This window comes from Gopherus flavomarginatus, chromosome 4 (assembly GCF_025201925.1).
Source record: "Gopherus flavomarginatus isolate rGopFla2 chromosome 4, rGopFla2.mat.asm, whole genome shotgun sequence".
NCBI lineage: Eukaryota > Metazoa > Chordata > Testudines > Testudinidae > Gopherus > Gopherus flavomarginatus.
In genome coordinates this window covers 207,025,948-207,044,685 of record NC_066620.1, presented here as the reverse complement: position 1 = coordinate 207,044,685, position 18,738 = coordinate 207,025,948, and positions in this window count along the sequence as shown.

Genomic DNA, 18,738 nt, shown 5'->3' with positions numbered 1-18,738 from the left:
TCAACAGTGTGATACTGTTGCAAAAAAAGCAAATGTGATTCTGGGATGCATTAACAGGTTTGTAAACAAGACACGAGAAGTCATTCTTCTGCTTTACTCTGCACTGGTTAGGCCTCAACTGGAGTATTGTGTCCAGTTCTGGGCACCACATTTTAAGAAAGATGTAGAGAAACTGGAGAGGGTCCAGAGAAGAGCAACGAAAATGATTAAAGGTCTTGAGAACATGACCTATGAAGGAAGGCTGAAGGAATTGGGTTTGTTTAGTTTGGAAAAGAGAAGACTGAGAGGGGACATGATTGCAGTTTTCAGGTATCTAAAAGGGTGTCATCAGGAGGAGGGAGAAAACTTGTTCACCTTAGCCTCCAATGATAGAACAAGAAGCAATGGGCTTAAACTGCAGCAAGGGAGATTTAGGTTGGACATTAGGAAAAAGTTCCTAACTGTCAGGGTAGTTAAACACTGGAATAGATTGCCTAGGGAAGTTGTGGAATCTCCATCTCTGGAGATATTTAAGAGTAGGTTAGATAACTGTCTATTAGGGATGGTCTAGACAGTATTTGGTCCTGCCACGAGGGCAGGGGACTGGACTCGATGACCTCTCGAGGTCCCTTCCAGTCCTAGAGTCTATGAGTCTATGAAGGGGTGGGGGGCTGTATCCTAGAAAGCAGTGACTCTGACAAGGATTTGGGATCACAACAGAGAAGCTATGGTAAATGAGCTTCCAGTGTGATGCTATGGTGGAAAGGAATAATGTGATCTTGAGACATATGAACAGATGAGTAGGATGTTAGAGCAGGGAAGTGAAATTGTTCTCTATAGCACACTGGTGAGATTGATACCAGAAAACTTTGTCTAGTTCTATTGTTCACAATTCAGGAATGATGTTGATAAACTGGAAAATGTGCGGTGAAGACCCACAAGAATGATTAAAGAATTGGAAAAAATGCCTTAAAGTGATAGACTTAAGGAGCTCGATCTAGTTAGTTTAAGAAGAAGGTTAAGGGATCAGTTAATAGCAGTTTTAAAGTTCCTTTATGGGTAAGAAAAAAATCATAATGGGCTCTAGATTCTAGCAGACAAATATTTGACAAGATCCAATGTCTTGAACTTGATTGTAGATGAACTCAGACTGGAAACATGGTGTAAATTTTTAACAGAGAAGGTAATTAACCATTAAAACAATGTACCAAATGTGGTGCTGAATTCTTCATCACTCAGTCTCAACAGTGACTGCTGTGAATCAGGAGGGACTCCACTGAAGCCATCTTAGCTAAACAGGTGTAAAACTGGCACCTGGGAGGTCAGAGTCAGACCCATGATTTACCATAGAAGACTAGAATAATTTTACAAAATGGAAATATCTCAACCAATTGCCTGATCTCCGAAAAGCCTGTCCAATGTGGGCCTGTTCCAAGTGTCTTCCAGTGTTCCCTGGGATCACTTGAGTGGGCTGAGCAGGATTTAGCCCTTTCAGGGTGAGAGTTCACAAGATGCTGTAGTAAGTGTTTTGCTGAAATCCCAACACGTTACACCAATGACTTGCTGTTCAGTCACACATTTGGTAATTCCATCACACAAAGCCGTCAGATGTGTCTGACAAATCCTGTTCACTCCATGTCCTGCTCCTGTCCATGGTTTCAGTAGCCCCTCCAGAGAGACTCTTTTCTTTTACTCTTTGATCTACCAGGGTAAAAATGACTTCTGGGATAGTAATTCCCAGGATCACTCTCCTTCACTTTGTTAAAATGCTAGCCAGGAAGGATGGTTTTTGGATCAGTCACTAGAGGAGATTGAGAAAGTCAGGGCTGAGTTCCAAGCTCAGCCACAGACTCCATGTGTCACTTTGGGCAAGTCACTCTGGGCCAGATTTGTAAAGGGCCAAAGGAAAAATCTGGGCCCTTTGTTTCTCTGGGCTGCAGCTCTTCCAGTGTCAAACAGGCTTAATAATACTTCATCTACCTCATCTATTGTGATTGTAAGCAGTTTGGAGCAGAGACCATCATTTTCTGGGTACATATACAATGCCCAGCACAATGGGGCTCTGATCCAGGTTGAGGCCTCTAAGCAGGACGACACCAATAATAGTTGAAAATAAAATGTGAACAAAAAGTAACCTTGCGCTGCATAACAACAGTCATTGATCACATCCACCTGCATCATGGCAGACCCTTGGAACAGGCTCACAGAGGAAAACTTATCAGATAATGTACCCACTGTGTTTGGCACAGGTTCGAATTCATAGCTGTTGCTCCAATGCCCTCAAGCCAGCAAGAGACACCCAACATGTATCCTATGGAAGAAGTCAATTCAATCAGTTCCACTTGACATGCCCACAGCCTCAAAGAACCTTCCAGAGTCTTCACCGAATGGACAAACCCTCACACCCATGTCCCCAGCTACCAACTTCTGCCTTCACCCGAACAGCCTCAACCACCCCTCAGATGCCCAAACCATCTTTATCCCAACCCCACCTCATCCTAATGCCAAGGGTCCCTAAAGCTACGTCTACACTGGAAGTAGAGCTGTAATTTCAGCTAGCCACTAGAAGGAGGCATACAGGGTTTCAGACGGGATCATACTCGGGTTGCTAGCCTGTTCCGCCACTTGCGCTGCCATAGCTACACTTCTATTAGTGGTGCACGAGCTCAATCAGAGCTTCTGAGAGCTGGAAATGCCATCTCCACCTCCAGTGTAGACACAGCCTTAGAAGATATGAAAGCTGATAAACTGTGTACAAATGGGAAAGGGAGAGGTCGTGGACTCATAATCCATAATCTACCTACTCTTCTAAAGCTTGGCCTAATTTCCTCTGTTCTCCTGCTTGTGGACAATGAAGTTTCAGAGCAAAAGGAAGGTCTAGGTAACAATGGAGCACAAGGAGTGAGTTACCCACACATAGTACAGTCAAGATGGGACTAAACCCAGTTCCTGTGATACCAGAAACAGCTAGTATTTGCAACAACTGCAAGAGATAAAAATCTACCCATAAGAGTACATTGAAATCTACCGAGATATGTGAATTCTGGTTTATAAATACACTTGAGTGCTATTAACATATGATTGGGGAGTTTTAGGATATTTATTTTATTTTATGTTTATGTAGTGCCCCTCTCCACCTGGTTACCTCCTTTAATGCCAATCTGCTTACAGGTTTTGATGGGAGGTCTGGGTTCTTTTGGATTCCACCACCCACTCAGCACAGTGTATCTTCTTTCTTTTGTTTTCTATGAAATTATTTGGCGATGTCTCCACCCCCCTCACTCCTTCCTGGCAGTGTCACCAGGGCAGCTTGGGTGGAAAATTCTAACTACAGAGTAATCACCACTTACTTGTCAGATAGCTGGAGACTTCCAAGAAATAACACAAACACATACAAATATATTCAACACAATAACTACATTAAGCAGGAGACAAATATAACATAACAGGGTGAAACACTATTTTTAGGGTCACTGGTACCCACACTAAACGTACCAGTGACTTGATGTGGCAAATGTAAAATTAGTGTCTCGTTGGTATGCGTACTTTGCTGGGGCCCTTGATGATCTAGAACCACAAAATTCTTCTCTGCAGTGGTTTAGCAGTGTGGCTGACTGGGTTCAGTACAGCCCAAAGGACTCACAAGTGGGAGGAGGTGGTGAATCCCTCCACAGGTGTAATATGCAGCAGGTTATAAAATCCTCAAACCCTCCCTCCCTGGCTTGAGGACACAGTTCAGGGACTAGGGGATCCCTAAAACAAATTCCCTGATTAACTAAAAGCTAGTGCACTCACAAACTCCATGAAGGATCCCCAGGTTTGAAGATGACTGTGGACTCCTCAGACACTGCAGAGGGGCTGCTGTCTGCTGGCAGGGATCCTTCTCAGGCAGGAATCAGGCTGCGTGGGTCCCAGGATTTCCCCTCACCACAAAGGGGTGCAGGGCTCAAGGTGTAGATTATACAACTACACTAATATCCAGACTGTACCCTCCTACCTCAGCCTCCAGTCACACACTCAGCAGGCAGCTTCCCTGGACTAGCAGCCAGATCAGAGCTGACCATATGGTGATGGGTCTCACCTAGGGAGCTGGAGGGCGAACCCAGCCTGGCTGGGAAAATTTCCCAGCAAACACTACAAATTGAGAATCATCAGTGGGGAATTAAAAATCCAGCTGAGGGATCTGCTGTCAGGTCCCTCGAGGCCTGTTCTCAGGGGGAACCATGCCTACAGGCCTAGGACTCACTAGGTCCCCACTCAGCCAGTCCTGCCCTTGCCCTGGCTGGCTCCAGACTGACTCCAAATTGGCTTCTCCCCTTTCTTGAACTCCCTGGGAGGGGCATCTCACTCCTTATTAGTTGCCAGACAGACTCTGAGTTTGCCTTGGCTCCCCATTCCTGAGCTGCCAGCAGATAGAGCTCCAGGAAAGTAGGCAATCTCCTTGGGGGTTACATTTAATTTTAGAAATATAAATAAGATGGATTTCAAAAGGACAAGAATGAAAGAAATAGCCCCCTTGCCTCCCAACAACACACACACACACTTCAGCATGATGCTCTCACAACAGCTTGCTTTTATTAAAAGGAGGTAACAAATCTTATACGGATACTGAAAGGGTTCCCTTTTAAATTTCTTCAGCTCACAAGGTTCTTTACAGCCCAAAGGAACAGCAGCACTTCAGGGTTCTATTAAAGCAGGATCCAATTATTTTAGAAGCAAGTGGCTGTGTGCCAGATTCCCAGAGAGCCTGCCTAGACAATCAGTCAGAAAACCTCCTGTACAAAGAAAACAGAATCAGATTTTTTGATGTTTTCCTACAGAACAAGGACAATATGATGTTTCATTTCAAATCGAATCGCATGGGAGTAATTACCAATTCACTGAATGGTGAATGAAGAGGTTCTTGGTTAACCCAAGCACAGGGAATCCATTGTCCCTACTGCAACACTGTTACAGCCGGGGTTCTCAACCAGGGGGTCAGGGCCCGGTAGTGGGGCCACGAGCAGGTTTCAGGGGGTCCACCAAAATAAACAGGGCTTCAGCCCCAGGTGGCAGGCCTCAGGGAAGGATTGCCACCTACATCTTCGAGCCTGTGGGTTATCACCAGCAACAACTTTCCCACTGAGTCAGTAAAAGAAAAATAATATTCAGTTTTTCATTGTTGTACTTGTATTATCCTTTTTTATATTATACATGTGTCTGTTTAACTATGTAACTATCAATTTAATACCTCTTTTAATCTACGGAAGATGCAGAAAACCACTTGTGCACAGGGTGGTGGAGTTTTAATAGCATGTTTAGGAGAGGAGAGGGGCTTCACACACATCAGTGAAAACCCCGTGTTACAGAATTTCTAAGAGGATAGTTATATTTATCCAAATGGGAGAACTAGCTGCCTATACAGACCACACTATAGAAAAGCACAATTCCCACTCATATAAACACTTGTACTATTGAACACACTTTGTCTACAGCTGAAGCTAAAATGAGATGTACTTACTTCAGTGACAGAAAATTAACTCTAAAAAAAATACAGGAAACTCCAATTCCACCTGAAGTCTGACTCTGTTCTGCAGCAGTTCAATGCTAGCAGCGCTGCCAGGTGAGATCACGGATCTCTGGGAACGCGCAGTGAATTGGGCAAGAGATCAGCACTGCAGCTGGTCGCAAGGCCTCTCCAGCCTAGGTCCCTGGCTCCGAATCTGCAGGCCCAAGAGGAGGTGTGAGTATCACCTCTCTTGCCCTCAATCTGGCATTTTAGTAGGCTGGAAAGACTCTCACCCTCCCAATGGTTTCTCTACGACCTGTTCTTGCTGCAGCATTAATTTGACCAGCAGAACAGCCTCTATAACATATGGCACATATAGTCAGCAACAAACAGAACAGGAATAGGACGGGCTGCAGATCTGCTAGGTGGCCGAATAACTTTACGGAAGAACTTTATGTTTAAAACATTCACATTCCTTCTGAACAATGTTAGCATTGTCATCACCAAGATTTTTATAATTACCTCCCCTGGTTTGCAAAAGTGGGGAAATACAGGGCTAAGAGCTGAGATGCTTTAAGGACAGAAGTATCAGAGGGGTAGCCGTGTTAGTCTGGATCTGTAAAAGCAGCAAAGAACCCTGTGGCACCTTATAGACTAACAGACGTTTTGGAGCATGAGCTTTCGTGGGTGAATACCCACTTCCTCAGATGCAAGGTTGCTCCAAAACGTCTGTTAGTCTATAAGGTGCCACAGGATTCTTTGCTGCTTTTAAGGACAGAAGTGTTCATCAGCTCCTAAATGAAAAGAGAGTACTGAACAGTTCTGCTAACCCTGCAGGGTCTCCCTTATGGAATGCTGAGCTTACCTTCGACAGCAATGGCCAAAATAGCATTTGTCAAGATATATAGCATTGCTGGGACATCGCCAAAAGTTACATTCACCCCCTTTGCGTCTACACCCTTTTCAGGTCACCAGAGCATGGGAGAAACCTGACAAAGAAAAAGAGCCTTAATCATCATCCTGCAATGCAGGGTAAATTACAGTTGTGATTCCAAGAAGACAGGCATTTCTCATTCACTGAGACCCGACCAAGTCTGCACAATTGTCTTCCAGTGCAAAAGTTGATCACAGCTTCAGTACAATTTCAGTGGTTGTTCAATGTGCAATGGCAGCCTCTAAGAAGAGAATGGAGTGATTTAATTAAACATTGGCATTGACTTTCCAGCTGCAGATTTTAGAACCACAGCTCTGAGCTGTCATAAACAAATAGCTAAGGGTTAATGTCTCTTTTACCTGAAAAAAAAAGTAACCTGAAGCACCTGACTAGAGGACCAATCAGGAAACAGGATTTTTTTCAACTCTGGGTGGAGGGAAGTTTGTGTCTGAGTTCTTTGTCTTCTACCAGCACTCTCTTGGCTATGAGGAGTGAATTTTTCTATTTCCTGCTTTCTAATCTTCTGTTGCCTCTGTTGAGCTTTCTCCTCAGCAGCCAGCAGTTCCAGACGCCCCTTACGAGCTCTTTCTTCTCTCTCATCAGCTTCTTTCTTTCGTTTAGCAGCTTCTCTCTCTTGTTCAGCAGCCTCTTCCTCCAGCTGGGCCAAGGCTAGCTTCTCTCTCATTCGAATTTCTACCAGTTTTTGCTCATATTCAAACTGCAGTCTGTCCATCAGGGCTTGCAGTTTCATTGCTTTTGCTGATGCTTTCTGGCTCATGGTTACTGATCTTTAACCAACCAAACTCTCAATTCCAAAATTCAAATTTGGATAGCGTGGGGTTCTTACCCAAAGCTTAATTGACCTGGTTCTGTGGATCCAAGCACGACTACGCCACTGTGACGTTGCGGTTCTGGCGGGACCCAACTGAGAGTGCCAATTCAGGACCAATTGCTCAAACAGGGCAGTCACAGCCCAAGGCTGGGGTTTTTCCACCTCTCAGGCAAACCAAACCAGTTAGACAAAAAGGACTTCGGTTTTACCCCACTGGCTAACAACAAGTTACACAAGCAATTTCCTTAGACACACCAGTCTCCCAGTATCCCACCGCTACCACCATGTCAATAACCTAGTCCCAGATTTGGATCTTAGCGTTCAAAATATGGGGGTTAGCATGAAAACCTCCAAGCTTAGTTACCAGCTTGGACCTGGTACTGCTGCCACCACCCAAAAAATTAGAGTGTTTTGGGGCACTCTGGTCCCCACAAAAGTCCTCAGTCCCTTGTGTAGAGCTTCAGCTTGTAGCAAAATCCCTCCAGAGGTAAGAAGCAGGATTGAAGACAAAGAACTCAGACACAAACTTCCCTCCACCCAGAGTTGAAAAAAATCCTGTTTCCTGATTGGTCCTCTGGTCAAGTGCTTCAGGTTACTTTTTTTTTCAGGTAAAAGAGACGTTAACCCTTAGCTATCTGTTTATGACATGAGCATGGGCATCTTCATTGCCCCATGCCTTTAAGGGATGGAAAGCAAGGGGCTGCCTGCATCTCTAACTTCCTTTGTTCCTGGGGTTTGGTTTGGATTCCCTCAGGCTCTGACAGTGATGTGCCAGGCAGTATCATCAATGCAATTTGGCTAAGTGGGGTTGAACTGCCTCAGAGGTGGATTGCATGACTACAAAGTTTTGAAAGAGATTGGCTTGAGAGAGTCCCTTCCAGGTGTGAATGCCTGCCCATCTCTGAGATTCTACAGAGATTTTCTTCACAAGAAGCACTCAGGAATTGGTCCTTCATGACCAACTGCCAGTGTTTGGTTATACCCAATTGACCTGCTATTTTGAAAAGGCAGTCCCAATGTGCACAGCCAAATCTTTTAGAATATTTAGTTTAGAACATTTGTTGTGTTTTCATAAAATTATCTACAGCCAATGGATACAAACTGAACCCCTACATGATGCATTGTCATGGCTGCAAACACTGTCCCAAACCCAGATGACATTTCTCAGAACAAAGCCAAGCATGTTGTTGTGGAAGGTTTTGAGACCCAGTGGGGCTAAGACATTGAGATGAATGGCTGCCATTTTGGAGATCTGGGTTCTGTGCCCAGCAGCATAACCTCTGATTAGGACATGAGCCCTGATTCATAAGAAGTCAGGTGGTGAAAAGCACAGAATTATTAACACAAGTCAGCAGCAGAAGTTATATTTCAGTTCATGGTCTCCTGTTTCCTAGCCCTGAGCATCTTCTCCCAGAACCAAAGGTATATCAGTATTACATCCAGATTCTGTGATTGCATGGTACAAGAAGGGTACGTGGTGAGCAGATAGAATGGGGAGTGGCTCATGCAGGAAGCCTCAGCAAGATCTGAGGAAAACGCTGAGGGGACATGGATTTTTTTTTTTGGACTGCTCATAATTCAGTCAAATCTGAATGTTTTTCTTGGTGACAGGTGCAAGAGTTCCTAAGAAAAGGTACGAATTTTGTCTACTTGAAAGTGTTAGACAATGTTAGTACAGGCTCCAAAATTTCTTTTTTTATCATTGCCTGTTTCCTTTTACATCTTACCTGGGGCATCCATGAGCACCAAGAAGACAACAGCAAAGAGCAAGTAAAGGATCTTCATGGCTGAAGGTTGGTCGGGAACTGAGCGTCACTGGAGAGAAGAGACACCAAGGTAGAGAGGTGACAGAGGACATTGGGACACTGGGGAATGTGACACGCTGAGCTGTACAAATATTGCTTTAATCAAAATAATATTTTAATGTGTGTTCTGATTATTATCCACACACCGCCATAGGTGACTTAGGAGGATTTCAGAGGAATACAATTTTATGAGGCAAGATATCTATTAATAATAGATGTTCTATAAATAATTTTAATTCATCAATTACTTGCATTGAATTTCTCATGGAAATCTCTTTTTCTTTAGCCAAAGTACAGAGTGGAGAATTATTGCACATTTACGTGTTGTATTGCCCAAAATAGAATAGAAAACAATTAAGAAATTACAGAGAGCAAAATAAAGATGTTTGGATGCTCATGTTCATGAAAATTCTATAAAATAATTAATCATGTGATGTTACAATTTACCAAAAAGATGATAAATCACATCAATTCATTTCAGGAGTTATCTCAATTTTATTACCTAGGAAAACTTTATCCTGGTTCTTTTTACTATACTGGGGAGATGACTTTGCTATCAACATTGAAGTAGGAATGCTTAAATGCAGATTCTTATTCATTTTGGATCAGTCTGTTTGACAATGTAATCATGGGAGTGCTTGTGTCACTCTAACCAAAGGAATCAGACAGATTACTTAAGCACTAAGACTGACAATTCAATTAGTTCTCACACATTAAGCCCTAGACATATAATGCAGATAATGGTTTAAATCAGCTAACATCAATTTAACTCAAATTTGGCCCAGATGTTCTTCCATCATGATGGGGAAGAGCAGGTGGGCCAAGTTTGAGTGAGTGGCATTGTGACACTGTATAATTACTGAATTCCTAGAAGGATCAGTGCTCCCACCTAGAAAACGTGTCTTGCCCCTCCCCCTCTGAGAACCTCTTATTTTGCAACTATTCCAATTTCTCTGGAATTTTACCAGTAATCTTTGGGCGTAGGCCACTTCTGCTAAACATTCAAAGGTAAATAAATATTCAAATAGTGGAAACAATGTTTTCTTTACCAGCCAATTGGAAGCTTCTTCCTCTTTCTGTCAGCGTAGAGTGGAGAATTATTGCACAATTACAACTTTATATGATTAACACGGCACTTAAAAGCAATAAGAAATCACAGAAAGAAGAAGAAAGGTGCTTAGATGATCATCTTTATGCTATTTTCCAGCACTCACGGAGATGGAGGAGGGAACCAGCCCCACCCCTCACTATCTGTAGCTGCACTCACAGAGCCCAGGGCTGACGGTGCTTGGAAGCACTGAAGCAGCACAAAAAAGGCTTCTGTCTCATGCAGAGACAGTCCCTTTTCCTGCATCTCTCTTTCCTTCCTTCCCCTTTTCTCTCCTCCACCCTCCTGTCTGCCTCCTTTCATTCCCTGCCCTCCTGCCTGCTCTCTGTCACTGAACTCTTCTGTCTCCACTGTCCTTTCTTTCTCTCAACCCTTCTCCTGTCAGTCTTCACCTTAAACTTCCTCTCTGTTTCTTTCTTGCCTGTTCTCTCTCTCTCTCTCTCTCTCTCTCCCGCACCTTTTCTCTTCTCCGCTACCTTCTCCATCATCCCCCATCCACTCCCTTGTTCTTTGTCCTTATCCTTAACTCCAGAAATATTCCCAAATTGTAGGTCCCAGAGGCTTAAGGTTAGTTCATCAATGGGTGATTAACTAACGCAGGGTTGCAGAGGGGACACACTGTGAATTCGGATAACTAGAATTTCCTGATAAAAGGAACTTGGATAACTTGAATTATTCTGTAGATGGTTTTAACTCAGGTAGCTTTTAAAAAACCAATTTTTCATTGTGAGTAAATGTAACGTGTAGCTTTTTACTTCTCCATTCAAAGTGGCATGAAGGCATGTTCACCAGCTCACCCTCTCAGAACCCTAAGTGGTTTCTCGAGATACCTAGAAATTTCACTCAGGTAGTTCACTCACTCAATGGGTTATGACAACTGTGTTCTTCTCTTTCTGGATCGCACAGTCATCTCCTGAGACAGGACTTTAAAGGAAGAATTAAAAGGGTGATTATGAGAGAAGTTACTATAATACTTACCAGATAGCAGGTGCTCTCTGAAGCTAAGTGATGACAATCCTGCTCACTGTCTCTCTCTCGTCCAGATATTTCAGCTTCAGGGAGTGACACTTTGACCAAACCTGCCTGTTTTATACAGTTACGGAAGGCTAGTTTTCTTCTTGGCAAAGCTGCTGTCAGCCAATCAGAACGTGACTCCTGCTTCTGGGGAAGATTTGAACTGCCCAGCCACAATTTGGACATTGGAATTCTTGCAGCTCTGTGTGTGGAATATTCCCTGGTCTTTGTGCAAAACACCTTGTGCCATCCCAGATTTTGTAAGACACGTTAGGCCGCTGTGGTTTGTGCAAAATGTCTTGGGACATATAACGAACTCCTGCTGGTTGAACTGTGATCAGCAACTTACTTCTGCAGGCCACTTCCTGGGGGCCACCCTGCACTGTGGTGCTTGGCCAACTCGACACAATTTCATGTCAAACCCTCAGTCTCAACAATAATAGTCAAAAGTACAGACACAAATTGTACCTACTGCTGCTAAGGACCTCAGAGTGTTAGTCTCATTCACATGATTCAGGTAGGAGAGAAGATGTGATAGGGCTTCACACTCTGCCTAGGAAAATGTAAGAAAAACTGAAAAGATTCTATGACTATGATATCAAAAGTACAGGGCTGTTTGCATCTCTGTACTTTCACTGGTCTCTGAATGTCCCTCTCAGGCATTAGGCCTGGAGTACTGTCCTGTCCTAGAATGGAATTTTAGAAATCTCCCACTCTCCGGATATGTCTGCCCTGCAATCAGAGATCTGATTGCAGCACATCTGCAAACTCCTGCACTAGCTTTGGTCTAGCTACCTGAGGTAACAATAGCAGTGATGCCACAGAAGCTGAAGCTTGCAACTCAAATATGTATCCAGGGCCCTGGAAAGACTTTTGCAGCTCGTGCTGCTGTCCTAGCTGCCATGGCTTCACTGCTATTGTTATAGTTTATCCAACAGCTAAATAAAGGTAGCTCAGGTACATCTAAATGGACTGCAGACACACCTCTGACTGTAGTGCAGACATACCCTGTGACCAGGGTTTATGTACAATGCACCATCTACACCAACCACTTATTACCATGCAGGTGTGGCTCACTAATGCCACTTGCCTCTGGGAGTATGTCACAAGAGCTATACACTGGCAAAAAACTGTCTGAGAACAAGTGGATTTAATTAGCAAGTGTAAGAAAGAATTAGAGAAAATGATCTTAAAACAACAAAGAGCCAACACATATGTTTAAACCTTGTGCTTCACTGCATGTAATGTTAGGCGGGCTTCTCTCCTGAGTGCCCGGTCCAGGTTTATATGTCTCTTTGAAGGGGTTTGGAGCAGGGGTGACCTGTCCATCTAATCCCTCAGTCATTACACCCAACTGCAGTTGTCTGTTGTGGGTGGAGAGAGGCAGTAGTCACCTCTTTCTCCACAGAGACAGGACAGGGACACTGGACCCTTCCATGCCCAGTGGGGACACAAGAAACAGACACATCTGCCTGGCCGGCCCCCTCAGTTCTCTTTTTTCCAGAGAGGTGCTGGTTTCCCTCCAGCTGCTGACTGGAACCCAACCATATGCCTTTAATTGCAGCCTGGCTGTAGCACTGCTGACCACACCGGGGTTTGGGAGGAGCTGGAGACTGTGCATGTCACAGTTCATCTTTTCTGGAGCCCAGGCTCTAGATCCTTTCAAGATGGGAGGGTCCACAGCTCCAGCTGCATCCCAAGTCTGGAAGTCTACACCACAGTTAAACAGCTCCTTAGCCTGACCCTCAGGAGCCTGAGTCTCTTGACACAGGCCAGCAATTGGTGTCTAATTTCAGTGTAGACATACCTTAGACCAGTGGTTCTCAAACTTATGTACTGGTGACCCCTCTGAGTGTGACCTCCCTTATAAATGAAAAACATTTTTTAATATATGTAAAACCATTATGAATGCTAGAGGCAAAGGTTTGGGGTGGAGGCTGACAGCTCGCGACCCCCCATGTAATAATCTCGTGACCCCCTGAGAGTGCTGACCCCCAGTTTGAGAACCCCTCCCTCAGATGTAACAGCCCACAGCAATATCTCGAGTACCACTCCAAACCAGTGCCTGGCACAGGGACAATAGAGACCAGTTATTTCAACTATATCCCCCTCATGCTTTGGGAGAATTCTTCCCAACCCCTTGTGGTGTGGTATCTCCCATAGAATGCCGGAGCAGCACACTGGGGCAGGGTTTGGGGCTGGAAACAACCGGTTGTCTACACTGTGTTTTCATTTTAGCGTAGGAAAATCCATCAGGGAAAAGAAAAGTAAATTCTCCAGGGTAAACTGTAGAGTGTTTGTCTCCCTTATAGCTGTGAGTACAAGATATCAAAACAACAATTAGAAATTAAGAAATAAAATATAAAACGAATTGAAATGGGGAAGTGGATAGTAATCACTATCAGTTAGAAATAATGAAGAGCATAAATATGCTCAAGGAAGCTAAAGCCATCTGGGAATACTCCATGTCTGGCAGGGCCAAAGATGACAATGACAACGTTGTGGGGGGCTTTGGGGGGGCGGGGGGTTGTTTGTTTGTTTGTTTAGTGTTTCAGCAACAAAAGAAATTCTAACAACGGTACAGGTCCATTTCTCCCTGGAGATGGAAAAATAATTTTGAATGATGCAGAAAAAGGCAGAGGTGTTCAACAAATGTTTCTTTTCTAGAAAGGAGAAGGATGGTGCCTGCATATCACTTGAGGATGAGGTAGTACATTAGTCAATAAGGAAGATGTTAAAAATCATCTACTATAGAAATATATTTAACTGGTGATAAAACTGGTGGATGAGACAAAGTTTGGTATAGTGGTAAATAAGTTTGAGGACGGGGTAGTCACTCTGAGTTATATGGTTTGCTTGGTCAGTTGAGCCCAATTTTAAAAAATGCAATTTAATACAATCAAATACTAGGTCATATGTCTAGCAAGAAGGAAAGCAATCCAGACCTACAGAATGGGGACTGTATCCTGGAAAGCAGTGATTGGGGTTGGTCCTGCTTTGAGCAGGGGGTTGGACTAGATGACTTCCTGAGGTCCTGTCCAACCCTAATCTTCTATTATTCTATGATTCTAAAAAGGAATAGCGAAGCAGTGCTACATGAACTTCCAGTGCGATGCTGTGGCAGAAAGGACTAATGTGATCCTTCGATGTATAAACAGGTGAGTAGGGACTTGGAGTAGGGAGGTGAAATTCTTGTGTATTGTGCACTGATATCCCAAAAGCCTGTCCGATGTGGGCCTGTTCCTAGTGTCTTCCAGTGTATCCATGGGATCATTTGAGTGAGCTGAGCAGGATTTGGCCCTTTTGGGGTAAGAGTTCACAAGGTGCTTTGCTGAAATCCCAACTCATCACATTGATGTTGAGCCACTCAGCCACTGATCCTCCACATCGAAAGGATTAAAAATAAACTGCCTGAAATTTCGGATGTATAGTCCATTAGCTGAGGTTAATTTCAGGAACCTTTGGGGTGGGATCAGTTACAGCTGTTGGGAGATCATGTGACTAAATGAACTGCAGAAATCTTTTTCTTTTGTAAAATTGTTCTTGTCTTTTATGAACAGTCAGGAGCTTGATTCTGAGCTCACTTACTCCAGTTTACACTAGTAGAACTATGATGACTTCAGCAGAGTTACTCTTGGTTTGTCGAAGTCAGTGTAACACAGTAAGAGCTTAGAGTCACCTTGGCCTGATATTTTTCTTTTTCTCATTGTGGACAATGACGTTTTAGAGCAGAAGAAAGGGCTAGGTGAATGGAGCATGGTGGTGAGGGCCATACACTGTACAATCAAGCTGTGACTGAACGCAGCTCCTCTGACATCATAAACTGGTAGGTTATGTAATAACTGTATGAAATGATGATCGACTCAAAAGAGCTAACTGAAAAACATGCAGAGATGTGGGGACCTTGGTGTGGTATTAACATGTGAAAGGGACTTTTTAATTTAATTTACTTCAATTTTATTTTATTTTAAATTTTTAAAAAATAGATGAGATGGATTTCTAAAGGAGAAGAATGCTAGAAACATCCTCTTGCCTCCCACCAACACACGCACACACTTCAGCATGATGATCTCATATCACTTTGTTTTTATTAAAAGAAGAGTAACAAATCTTATATGGTGATACAAGGACTCCGTTCTGGAATTTTTCCAGTTCAAAAGGTTCTTTCAAGCCCAGATGATCAGCACTTCAGGATTCCACTGAAGCAGGATCCAATGATTTTAGAAGCAAGTGGCTGTCTTCCAGAATCCCAGAGATCCTGCCTAGACAATTAGTCACTCCATATACGCCTACATGAAGAATGAAGACTCAGATTTTTTGGTGTTTCCCATAGAACAAGAATAATATGATGTTGGATTTCGAATCAAATGTCAGGGGACGAACTGCCCATTCACTGAATGGTGTGTGAAATGGGTTTGGGTTAACTCCAGCACAGGGAATCCATCACCCCTACTGCAACCTCCTATTATACTGTTTTAACAGACATAGTATCGAAACTACTGAACTGGCTGGCTACTAAAAACCTATAGTTTAAAAATGCACAACTCACACCCTTGTACAGTTGTTGTTCCACCAAACACACCTTGTCTACAGCTGAAACTAAAATGACAGATCGGCATTTAGATGATAGATTACTAACTCTTAAAGAATGCAGGGAAATTCTATTTCTACCTGAAGCGTGACTCAGATCTGGTGGCAGTTCAGTGCTAGCAGCCCTGCCTGATGATGGCACAGATTTCTGGATATGCTCAGTGAATTGGCTAAGAGAGTAGGGCACCCTAGCCTAGGTCTCTGGCTCCTACTCTGCAGGCCCAAGGAGCTCACAGCTTCACATCTCTTGCCCCCAATCTGCCTCTCTGGTGTTTTCGTGAGTGGGAAAGTCTCTCACCCTCCCATCTCTTTCTCTAGGACTTGTTTCTGCTGCAACATTAATGTGACCAGCTGAGCAGGCTCTATAATTTATGGCACGTACAGTCAGAAAGAAGCAGATCAGGAATAGGACGGGTTGCAGATTTGCAATGTGGCTGATTTAACTTTACAGAGGGACCTTCATGCTTAAACCAATTCAAATTCATTCAGTACAATGTCATCACTGATGTTACCCAGATTTTTAAAGTTACTTGCTCTGGTTTGCAAAAGGGGGAAAATACAGGCCTGAGAGCTGAGCAGCTATAAGGATTCATCAGCTCTTAAATGGAAGGAGCATAATAAATATTTCTGTTTGTGCCGGAGGGTTCCCCTTTTGGAATGTTGAACTTACCTTTGACAGCAAACGCCACTTGGATAGCACCTGCCAAGGTATTTAGTATTGCAGGGACATTGCCTTGGGAAACAGTCACCCACAATTTGACTTTCTCCACAGAGACAGGACAGGGACACTGGACACTTCCCTGCCCAGTGGGGACATGAGAAACAGACACCCCAACCTGGCTGGCCAGCTCAGTCCTCTTCCTTCCCTACAGGTGCTGATGTTCCACATGGATCCCCTCCAGCTTCAGAGAGGAACCCAAGCATCTGCCCTTAATTGACTTATGGCTGTAGCAGTGATGACCACACCTGGATTTGGGAGGGGCTGGAGAATGAGGCTGTCACAGTTCAGGATGGACGAAATTCTCCAGATAAAGTAACAATCACCCCCTGCATAAACAATAATAAATGCCTCCTCTTCCACTTCCTCTGCCAATAAACCTCACTTTAGCCTCCTTTCCGAATCAACTGGACGTTGCAGCAAAACCTGACTGAAATTTGAGGAAGATTCACCTGCCCTCCTAATGCTCTAATGCCCTGCAGTTATTTAACCCAGGTTAAATTCTTCCATCAACCCAGATGCGTATGCATCAGGGTTAGTCAGCATAACTACAGTGCTCACTGTTTGTTTTTCACACCCCAAGGCTCTGTAGCTATGTCAACCTAAATTTTCAGTGTAGACAAGGCCTATAGCCGGATAATTACACTGGTATAGATATGCAGGTAAATCTCATGTGTAGAAAACCCCTTAGTTCAGTGTGTTCTTCTCCTTGTACATGTTGAAGCATTGTGAAATTCCACCTCTGGACAGGTCAGATCCTGAGGCCTAACGCCTGAGGGGGGACCAAAAGACCCATGAGGGTTCAGAGGTGCCAGTAGTCCCATAACTCTGACATCCATCATGGAACTTTTTGAATTTTTCTTACATTTTCCTAGTCGGACTGTGAACCCCATCACTTCTGAGTCTTTCCTTCCTGAATCATGTAACTGAGACGAACCTTGAGAAGTGATTTCAACAGCATCCCCCATTGGCTTTGCCAGGCATGATGCATCAACAGGTCATGTCTTTACTGTTATAGTTATGGTGAGGATTTGTCATGTAAATCAGCATAGAAAACATCACAGCTTGGCTCAAGTGAAATCTGTTCTATTTATCACATTAGTTTTACAACTCCCATAGGTTCATGGCACTCAGGATTGTCTATGGTATTACCTTGATTTTCGGTTTTTAAAAGAATATGAAAACCCCGTGTTATCATAGAAAAACAGCAGAAAAAAAACCCCAAACCAAAATCAATTAACAAACAAACATATAACCCTCCATCTTGTACACACATGGAATACTGATAAAAATGCTACAAAATAGATACACACAAGCTCATTTCTGCCTAGTCACTCTCCAGGCAGTGCTGTTTGCTGCAATTTTTATCTGCACTAGGCATCTCTCCAAAGCCTGTTAAAGCCCCTGGGAGACTTTCCATTGACTGCAAACAACTTTGGACCAGGCTGTAGATGTTTGCCAGGTATAAATATTCATATTGTAACTTCTTCAAGACAGCAGTGACCTGTCAATTCCATTTTCATGTCACATTCTCTGGTGCTGGATAGATAATAATCATTATACTTATAAACAGAATGCAACTGACGTTTTAAATATCACTTAGATCAAAACAAGAGTTCCTCAGCTCAATACTTCATCATCTCTGTGCCCTAAATACAGGTGCTCTCTGGCTCCTCTCTATCTTGATCTATTTTTGTCATCTTAAATTTGCACTATGTTAATAGGAAGGATGGAAAGAAGCGGGGAGAGAGATCAAATCTAATTTCCAGAGTAGAGAGTCAGGGAGCAGGGAGATCCATTTTCAGAAGTCTGGTATTTACCCATTGAGCTTGGTAGGCAGGCAGTTCACATGGTTAGTTAGATATGATTATCCCTTTTAAACCTCTGTAACAGAAGGTTGCAATAGGGAAAATGTATTCTCTGTGCAGGAGGTAACAGGGAATGTCAGCACTCACCGTTCAATGACTGGCCAATTTCTGTTATGCCTTTTGATCAGAAATCAACCATCCTATTTACCTTCTTCTTATGGATCTCAATCAAAAATCTGAGGTCTGGTCTACACCGCTGGACAATGTTAGGTCAAAGTTGGCTGTTTTGAATGGACCTGGTTCTCCATGTTTCTGCACTAAATTTCTCTCCCACCGACGTAAGCACTCGAAAGCATCGATATAGTAACTCCACCTCCCTGAGAGACTCTGAGCCATGATTGAGGTACAGAAGTAAACGCAGAACAAGTATAGACCCTACATTACCTAAGTTGACCCTAACAG